The 10,773-nt window shown below is 32.7% G+C and overlaps 1 long non-coding RNA gene across 1 annotated transcript; it reads left to right on the plus strand.

Annotated features, from left to right (window-relative positions):
* The first annotated feature begins 1,166 nt into the window (after positions 1-1,166).
* On the plus strand, positions 1,167-2,470 carry LOC118750526. Its single transcript, XR_004994410.1, has 3 exons — positions 1,167-1,350; positions 1,431-1,512; positions 1,822-2,470. It is a non-coding gene; the product is annotated as an uncharacterized LOC118750526 (long non-coding RNA).
* Positions 2,471-10,773: the final 8,303 nt, after the last annotated feature.

Below are 10,773 nucleotides of genomic sequence, written 5' to 3' on the forward strand. Positions count from 1 at the left end.
TTTTATTTAGTTGCATGCAAACAATAGCACAGTATACCAGTAGAAAGGTTATTGTTGTTGTGGCTGTTAATTTGGTCCCCATAAAGGACTTGAGGGTTGCGAGCAACCGTTTTGCCGTATTCAGGGTGCTGTGCAGCAAAATAATGTGGTGAAAAATTTTAACATCGGTTAAATGGCGAGAGAAATATTGTTGTGCGCTTTATAAGTAAATATGACCGTAACAAAATGTTTTATACTTCAATACAACTAATTAGCGCTATTTTTACAATTCGAAGTGATCTTAAAAATATTTGTAATTAAATATGTACTTTATGCGTTCAATGGAAATTATGTTATATGCAAAAATATATTCCGATTTTTTTCAAATACCTGGTGTAAAATGTTTTATATATTGGTAATTTTAATAACAATAGTTATTACTTTCATCTACATTGCTTTAAATGTATGTTTTCACGAGTAGTTGCAGTTTTCTTCAATTGTCTCTGGCAGACTATGCACTGTAAAACTAAATAATTTCACAATTTCTACCCTACTATTGGTTTATATTTTAATACAAAGTAATCAATTACTGAAAAATATATATACTCCGATCAAACTATAGTACTGAATGCTTGTCAAACAATTAATTAAATCAAATGGACGCACTCGGAGCGAGTTTTGGAACACGAAAAAAATATTATGCTTATTAAGACTAAATAATTTCTAACTTTCTCCCATATTTTACGTTTATATTTTAATGTAGGATGATTAATTACTGAAGAATATATAAATTCTGATCAAACTTCACTACTGAATGCTTGACAAACAATATTCAAATCAAAACTTCAATAGTGAACGCGCTTAGGGCGAGTTTTGGTACATGGTGTAAAATATTATGCATATAAAGAGTAAATAATTTCTATTATAAGCTTATGTTTTGATATAATATGATTTATTACTGAAGAATATTTTAACTCCGATCAAGCTAAAGTAATAAATGCTTGACAAACAACTATTTAAATCAATAGATCAACAGTGAACGCGCTCGGAGCGAATTTTGGAACACTTCCTAAAATATTTACAGAAGCAGCAAATGCAACTCTGGGTTGTAGCTGAATATCAAATAATTATGCAAATTTGTGCGCGCATAGTGTTTTTTCCAGAAAATTTTCGAAGTTTTCGTAAAATATTGAGTTTTGTGAAATAATATATATGTAAATCTTGCATTAGCGAAATATTGACTTTCTTTTTAAATAAGATTTAGACATTTTGTATTTGCAATACACATGAGTCGTGTGCTAGAAGAGGTTTTACAAATATCGGCCTCGTGGAGATTTGGAAATTTCTGGCCAAACAACAAACAACCAACAAGTAAGTACAATATGTAAATTTATTATTGCGTTCACTTTTTTAATTATTGTGTATTTACATACATATGTACGTATTTGTAGAAAAAATGCCGAAAAGATGTGTATGCAGATGTGCAGAAGTAAGCTCCCTCTAAAAGTTTCCTTTGGCCTCGGATGTATCAAGGTATGATGTTTATTTAATTTTATTTTTTATTAAAATTAGTTAAACTGAATGCTGGATAAGCGATAGCCATCGTCTGGATTTAGTTTTTGTACTTTAAAGAGATATAGGGTACTCTCGCATTTACTTGTACATTTGTTATGTTAAAATCCAGCCAGACGGACTAGTCTTGCAGTTTTATCGCTTATCCAGTTAATAAAGTTTGACCATAATTTCATTGTAGTGTGTATATGGTATAGCAAATCTGCTATAATGTAGCACACATTGCGTTTCAATGTTTTTTTTATTTGTGAAAACTTTAATCATCGGCAGGCTTATTGACCAAGAATGATACGGGAAGTAAATGATCGAAAATTTTCACATCAAACCGGTTTCGTGGACCTATATTTAATTAATAATTTTAACATCGCGCCTTTATTGTATTTTTAATAGCTTTAACCTTTTAATAAGATAGCTAAGATGGTACGTGCTGTTAATTCCTCTTTGTATCTAATTAATTTTAATTAGTATGCGTGGAGTTAAATTTAGTGTAAAAGCAGCAAAATATATTATTATGTACTTCGGTTTTCAGCTGCTTACTAGTAATAAGTCGTAGATTTAAGTTTTTTTTAAGTTACAGTGTTTAAGTATAAAATCGGTATTTTCATATACATGCATGTATGCATGTACTTAGGTTTTCAGCTACCTTCTAGTAATTAGGCTTATGGCCTTATTCACAAAAAAATAAAGTAGGTTTAAAGAGTTTTATAAATTGACGTTTTCATGTATTTTTCAATTTATAAACATATTTTAAAGAAACTTAATTTTTTATGAATAATGCCATAAGACGTTAAACATAAAATTACATAACAAACTACAATTAGTAAGAAAATAAACATAATTATGTACTAATAATAGTTAACTAAACTAATGTTACCAAGGTTAAGAATGTATTCAATAAAGTGTTAAAAACATTAAAATACTTTAACGAGTATCAGAACGTTGGCAACAACGATTTATAAAAGAAAAGGTTGGTAAAGAATTTTTTTCAAATGGTATCGGTATATTGTTTCGCTCATCACATTTTTATTTAAATCATAGTTTGGTTATTTAAATCGTAATTATTTTTATTTAAAGTATCATTTGTTTTTATTTAAATAATGGTTTTTTTTCAAATCCAAATTTATTTCTTAGCTTTTTGCTGAATTTCCACTAGCCATTAATTGCCGAAAATTGTAGTGACAAAGTTGAAATAGTAGTAATTAAATTAATTTCCACGTGGCATTTTTAAATGCCTCCAATTTTTTTTCATTTCAATGCCTTGTGGAAATTCGACATTAGAGTTTGGCATTTGGCATATCAATATTTTTATTTCATTTCATATTTTTTATTTATTTTATTTTATTTATTTGCATTTTTTATAATTTTTATTATTTTCATTTCACAAATTTTTATAGACATATATAATTAAGATCAAGAGACTAACTGCTTTTAATTATTTAATAGGGGCTTGGAATGGATGAGGCTCCTTGGAGTGGACGTTAACACAAAGGCCAAGGAGCTGTATGCGTGCCAGAAGCATTTTTCTCCGAAATATCGGAATGTCAGAAAACTATCAAAAGGGGCTATCCCCGATATGAATTTGCGCGCACCCACAGTAGGATTAGTGTTAGAAAGCTTGTCCCAATCAGATATAAGTGAACAAGTCACCCCAGTAGTTTTTTCAACCCGAATGGGAGAAGAGGAGGCTCTTCTACACCCTTTTCGTGAACATCCAACTTGTTCTTCTTTAGGAAATTCAACGTTTGGGGTAGTTAGCCAAGGGACACAAACAGAGGGACATCTTAGCGAAGAGTCTCCTAGGAAGCGCAAATATAAGGAAGAGATAGAAGTCTTAAAACAAAGGCTAGTTGAAAAGGAAGTACAAATTTCAAATTTGATGACCCAAAGGCCCTACACACGCATTGATTTATCGGCGAACCAGTTGGTCAATTGCTGGAAGTTGGTTGTAAATAAGCCGAACATCGAAGAAAAACATCGAAGCAAAAAATCGATGTCGATAAAACATCGGGTAGCAAAAATCGATGTTCAAAACACTCGATGTTGTCTCAAAACATCGATGTTTTACAAACATCGATGTCGATGTCGCAGCCCTAGGTTGATGACGCGTTATTGTTGAATAAAGTAGGTACACTCAGCAGAATGAATGAATATTCATTCAAAAATTTTATAACACAATTTTTCATACATATACCCTTAGAAATAGGTATGCATATGGTACCAAGTCGTGCTTTTTCTTCATATTAAAAGAACTTTGTGAATTATGTATTTTTTTTTTTTACCAGACTAGTCCTCAATTAAAACATACAATGTTTTGTTATTTATCTTTTGGTTTAATCGTTATTTTAAATTGTTCTTAAATGTCAAGTTTTACCTAATTTTAAAATAAATATATATTAGATATATATATTTTTATTTTATTTCTACTTGAAATCAACGAAGTTTTCTTTTAATATTTAGAGTGTTCGAAGCACGTTATCTTTTTTGCTCAGAAATTATAAAAAAATAATAATAATTTTGTACAATACATAAAAAATTTTACAACTTTTTCCTTTCTTAGGGCCGTTAACTTTCATTATATGTTTCTATGTTGTTTAGATCTAAAAAATAGCGCACAATGAAAAACATGGCAAAAAACCATACCAAATTTTTTATAATCTATTCTATACTAATTATATAAAGATAAGTCCCTTTTTTTGTAACAGGTAATCTCGCGAACGGCTGGTCCGATTTTCATGAAATTTTGTATATAACTAGCTTTCAGTAACCACCATGTTTTAGGATAAAAAATTTACTTTTTTCGGGTAGGTGGAGCAGAGACCGACCTATTCGAAAAAATCTTATTACGGTCCGATTCGCTTAAAATTTGGTACGTAAGTAGCTTTTTAGCATATATGATCCATTTTTGTCCGAAAAGTGGACCAGGTACCGATCTATTCGAAAAAATCGTATTTACGGTCCGATTTGCTTAAAATTCGGTACGTAGGTAGCTTTTTGCCTGGATAAGCTTATAGAATCCTCTTTTCTAATTTTGATGCAATTTCGAATATAAATAGCTTTGAGCAACCGCCATATCAAGGGGCGAATTCGTCACTAGGCAAGATTTTTTTGCGCCAATCATAAACAACGGATACTGTCAAAATATAATTATAATATATAATATTATTATTATTATATAATATATGTATCTCAACTAATATATATTTTGAAAGCCGTTTTTTAGTTTTCGCAAGGCTCGAGAGCGGCTGAACCGAGTTTTTTGAATCTGCCACCTGCCGCACGTGTCCCAAGGATAGTTTTAGTCTATATGTAAAGGGGGCGTGGCACCTCCCATACAAAACGAATTTCTCATGCTACATATCTCTGAAAGTGTACATGGTAGAGTTCTGGAACTAGGTATGGAGATATACGAAATCAATCGCATACCCTTGGAGAAAAATTTTAGCTATTGTAAAAAGGGGTGTGGCATCTCTCATACAAACCGAATTTTTCATACTGCATATCTCTGGAAGTGTTCATGGTATAGTTCTGGAACTTGGTACGGAGATACCAACTCTTGAGGAAAAATTTGAACTATTGGAAAAGGGGGCGTGGCATCTTCCATACAAACCGAATTTTTCATACTGCATATCTTTGGAAGTGTTCATGGTAGAGTTCTGGAACTTGGTGTGGTGATATACGAAATCAATCGCACACTCATGAAGAAAAAGGATAGCTGTTGGAAAGGGGGCGTGGCACCTCCCATATAAATCGAATTTTTATACTGCATATCTCTGAAGGTATTCATGGTACAGTACTGGAATTTCGTATGGAGATATGAATGTAGTTGAAATCAAGCCCATACTCATGGAGAAAATTTGGGCTATTTTAAAAGGGGGTGTGAGGTCTACAAACGTGCCGACCTTTAGATATCTTTGAATGTATTTATAATTCTTCTATAGGTGTGTTTGTAAGTGAAATCCTCCTAAATGGTTGTACGGATTTTAACGAAACTTTTGTGTGTGTCTGAGTGGGTCTCTGGATGGTTTAGTTTCACAATTTAATCCGAAAGCTGGCGCTGTAGTTGAGTTATTACTAAAAATCTTATTTATGATCCCATTTGGCTAATGTTTTAAATATGTATGCAATACTATTGCAAAAACGTGCTGTCAAGTGGTGCGTGAAGGTCAGATTAAATCGACCTGTTGCACCATTGAGTATATCGAACGCTCTTGCGTTGCGATTGGCCCAATGGATGTGGTTTTCCAATATTATTATGCGTTCAAACTTTTAAGGTATTTCGTATGAAATAAGTATATGTTTATTGCATTTCAGTAGAACAATGATTCGCACCCATTTTGAAATTGCCACCAACTATACTGTAAAGCTTCTAGGATATTCACTATAGAACCGGGTCATTGTTGCCGCCAGGGAGTGAAGAGGAAAAAATTTATTTCGCTTTGCGAATAACCGTGCTATGAAATGCCGCACAACTGGAGAATTTCAAGAACTTCTTCACGGATATAACACTTTCCTTAGGTTATTTAAAGCGGCAAATGACCAATCTTAGCAGACGAATGTGCCAATGGAAATCGTAAACGTGAATTATTGATGAAAATGTTGGACCAAAAAGTTTCAATAAAATATATAAAAATTTTTGGCGGGACGAAGTTCGCCGGGTCTGCTAGTAAGTAATACAACACAGAAATATTTTTCCGTGCATTACCACCAACACATTCTCATTTTTTTGTTTCATAACTAATACATTCCCATTTTAGGACTTCTCTTTTTGGCGGGCACTGTTTTAGATACATGAAAAATTTGGTAGCAGAAATAGGTAATATCAATGAATTGCAGTTTACAAATATTTGCTTTATAAATTTTGGTTTATTAATTAATTAGATATGTAAATGACAATGTGGGCGACAAATATGTACACAAGTAGCGAAGCTGCCACCCATCCAATGGCAACTTCTTGCACTAGAAAAGATATGAAAACTGCATTATTTCCATAAATATTGAAAATATTGAAAAATTTCTTAAATACTTTCGGCTTAGATTAGCGAGATTTTTACTAATTGTTGGGAAAATCGGAGGTTTTCGTATCTTTTAAAAATTTTCCAAGTCGAAAACAATTAAAAACTGAATTATTTCCATAAATATCGAAAATATGGAAAATATTCATACAGACTTTCGACTTAGTTTTGTGAGATCTCTAAAAAAAGGAAAATAATACAGTTTTTTACTTGGAAATAACACAAAAACTGGAAAATGTTATATAATATTTTCGATTTATTTTAACGTTATTTGTACAAATCACCGAAAAGAAATTATTTTTTTCCTCTAGAAATCTATTTACAAAAAAAATCTAACACCAATAAAGTTTTATAATTGAAAATCTAACAAAATATTACAAAAATCGAAAAATGCTATATAACATCTTCGATTTATTTTCACGGTATTTGTGGAAATCACCGGGGAAAAGGATTTTTTTTATCAAAAAAATATTTTCACACAAAAAACAAAAACACATGAGACTTTTCTATTTGCAATTATTATTAAAATATCACAAAAATCGGGAATGTTATATACTATTTTCGATTTAATTTCATGTTACTTGTACAAGTCATTGAAAAAAAAATTAATTTCTTTTACTTGGGTTTTCTATTTGCAAATTTTCCCAAAATATCTCAAAAATCATCTATATTCATATTTAATTAACATTCCAAATGCTCTCGTAAGATTTAGCTCTGTTAACATTCTTCTTTTCTGCTTTGTATTTTGCTTCGCTGTTAAGTGTTCCAAATATTTGTCGCTCTTAAAATGCGCTTCGCCAGTTTTGTTGGCTCGAAAAATGTGGCATTCACAGTTTTCGGTCCTTCTCTATACTTTACGTTCTCTGAGCAAAGTGCATCAATTCGCGGTTTTTCTTTGTAAAGCACTCGTGTATAAAGAGTTTCCCTTCAACATTATATCCCATGTCGCGAAGAGAAATTGGCCTTCTCTTTTTCTTTGCCACTGCTTTCAGCAACAGAGAGCGATCAGAAGATGAGCTCAGTTTAACGATGACGGGAGCATTAGAGCAGTGGTCGGCAAAAGTTAAACTGTGTTTGTGTTGGTACGCACAAGAGAACTGCTTCGCATGAGCAACCCAGTAGGAAATTACGAGAAGTGAAACAAAATGTTTAACTTATCGGTCTTCAATAAAAACACATAAATACGTATACTTAACACATACATATGTACATATATGTGCATCGCTCATTTACTATAAAAGTATCATCTATACTAATTATATAAAGAGAAGTCCCTTTTTTTTGTAACAGGTAATCTCGCGAACGGCTGGTACGATTTTCATGAAATTTTGTATACAAATAGCTTTCGGTAACCATGTTTTAGGCTAAAAAAATTTTACTTTTTTCGGGTAGGTGGACCAGGGACCGGTCTATTCCAAAAAATCTTATTATAGTCCGATTTTCTTAAAATTTAGTACGTAAGTAGCTTTTTAGAATATATTAGCATATATGACCCATTTTTTTCGGGAAGTGGTCCAGGGACCGATCTATTCGAAAAAATCGAATTTACGGTCCGATTTGCTTAAAATTCGGTGCGCAGGTAGCTTTTTAGCATGTATTAGCATATGTGATAAATTTTTTCCGAGAAGTGGACCAGAAACCGATCTATTCCAAAAAATCGTATTTATGGTCCGATTTGCTTAAAATTCGGTACGTAAGTAGTTTTTTAGCATATATTAGGATATATGGTCAATTTTTTTCCGAGAAGTGGACAGGGACTGATCTATTCGAAAAAATCGTATTTACGGTCTGATTTGCTTAAAATTCGGTACGTAGGTAGCTTTTTAGCATATATGATCCATTTTGTCCGAGAAGTGGACCAGGGACCGATCTGTTCGAAGAAATTGTATTTATGGTCCGATTTGCTTAAAATTCGGTACGTAGGTAGCTTTTTGCCTGGATAAGCTTATAGATTCCTGTTTTCCAATTTTCATGCAATTTCGAATATAAATAGATTTAAGTAACGACCATATTAAGGGGCGAATTCGTCACTAGGCAAGATTTTTTTGCGCCAATCAGAAACAACGGATACTGTCAAAATATAATTATAATATATAATAAGTCTCAACTAATATATATTTAGATAGCCGTTTGTTAGTTTTCGCAAGGCTCGAGAGCGGCTGAACCGATTTTTTTTGAAACTGCCACCTGCCGCACATGTCCCAAGGATGGCTTTAGGCTGAAAAAAATCTATATATAAAGGGGGCGTGGCACTTCCCATACAAACCGAATTTCTCATGCTACATATCTCTGAAAGTGTGCATGGTAGAGTTTTGGAAATTGGTATGGAGATATACGAAATCAATCGCATACCCTTGAAGAAAAATTTAAGCTATTGTAAAAAGGGGTGTGACATCTCGCATACAAACCGATTTTTTCATACTGCTTATCTCTGGACATTTTTTGGTAGAGTTCTAGAGTTTTGTATGGAGATGTACGAAATAAATCGCATACTCTTGGAGAATAATTGGAACTATTGGAAAAGGGGGCGTGGAATCTTCCATACAAACCGAATTTTTCATACTGCCTATCTTTGGAAGTGTTCATGGTAGAGTTCTGAAACTTGGTATGGAGATATACGAAATCAATCGCATACTCATGAAGAAAGAGGGCAGCTGTTGGAAAGGGGGACGTGGAACCTCCCATATAAATCGAATTTTTATACTGCATATCTCTGAAAGTATTCATGGTACAGTACCGGAACTTCGTATGGAGATATGTATATAGTTGAAATCAAGCCCATACTCATGGAGAAAATTTGGGCTATTTGAAAAGGGGTGTGAGGCCTACAAACGTACCGACCTTTAGCTATCTTTGAATGAATTTTTTTATTCTTCTGTAGGTGTGTTTGTGAGTGAAATCCTCCTAAATGGTTGCACGGATTTTAACGAAACTTTTTGTGTATTTGAGTGGGTCTCTGGATAGTTTAGTTTCACAATTTAATCCGACAGTTGGCGCTGTAGTTGAGTTATTACTAAAAATCTTATTTATGATCCGATTTGGCTAATGTTTTAAATATGTATGCAATACTAGTGCAAAAACGTGCTGCCAAGTGGTGCTGAAGTCGAGCTATTGTCGAGCACCATTGAGTATATCGAACGCTCCTGCGTTGCAATTGGCCCAATGGATGTGATTTTCCAATATTATTATGCGTTAAAACTTTTAAGGTATTTCGTCTGAAATAAGTATATGTATTAGGCTGGGTCGATTTTGTATGGGGGAAAATAAAAGGCATTTGACCGTATTGTAATAGTAATATTATGATGTCTTAGGCCTTAGCCAATTGCCACGAAAGATTAATTTAATACTTATCTTTAGCCCGCGCAATTGAACCAAAGTGTACGAATTTTGAAAATGAAACTTCGGCTGGTAATATCTATGTAATGCGTTAATTATTATAAGCAGGACGGCATATTAAATTAAGCGTTATTAAATTTAGTACCTCACGTTCATTTATCATTTTTCAATAAGTCTTAAAGTTTTTAAGATATTAAGATAAAACTTACAAAAAATATAATTTTCCCTCATGAATATTCAACTCTTTATTACTTCAGCAACCAAGTGAAAAATACAAAAAGGTGAGACGATATTTATTTGCAAACGTTTTAATGTTTTCGGATGTTTATGTAATATTAAAAGGACCATGGACTTGGTCACGCCGAGTTGGTCAGTTTTCAAGATCCTGGTGAATGAAATCAAACAAGTATTGTCAAAGATTAGGAATCGTTTGATACGTTAATAGTAGTTTCAAGCATATAATTATTTGCATACATTAACATAATACAATTACTGTGAGAAACGCCCATTTTAAGTCCATTTATGCCGTATGGAAAATGGGTGCGGTTTATTAGTAAACGAACAATCACATTTTTCGCGGTTTCTAAATTTGCCGTTATATGAAAGTAGGAGACGTGCAATAAGTGTTTAGATATACATAACTATTTTAGTTAATTGCATTATGTAAAAAGTCTCTAACATATCCTGGGAAATCCTTTTGAGGACTTTCCAATTGGACGATAGTGCTTTGCATTAAGCTCGAATGAAAAAAGTCTCTCCCGGCACACTTTTCTGTAATCCGGCTCTTTTATCTAAACGTTTTTTATACAATTTGAGATACATTTTTTTTAGAAAAAAACTGGAGATCCACTTAAGTTTTTCGATATAACTTTGG

This window comes from Rhagoletis pomonella, unplaced genomic scaffold (assembly GCF_013731165.1).
Source record: "Rhagoletis pomonella isolate Grant_MI unplaced genomic scaffold, Rhpom_1.0 Rhpom_scaffold_00287, whole genome shotgun sequence".
Taxonomy (NCBI): domain Eukaryota; kingdom Metazoa; phylum Arthropoda; class Insecta; order Diptera; family Tephritidae; genus Rhagoletis; species Rhagoletis pomonella.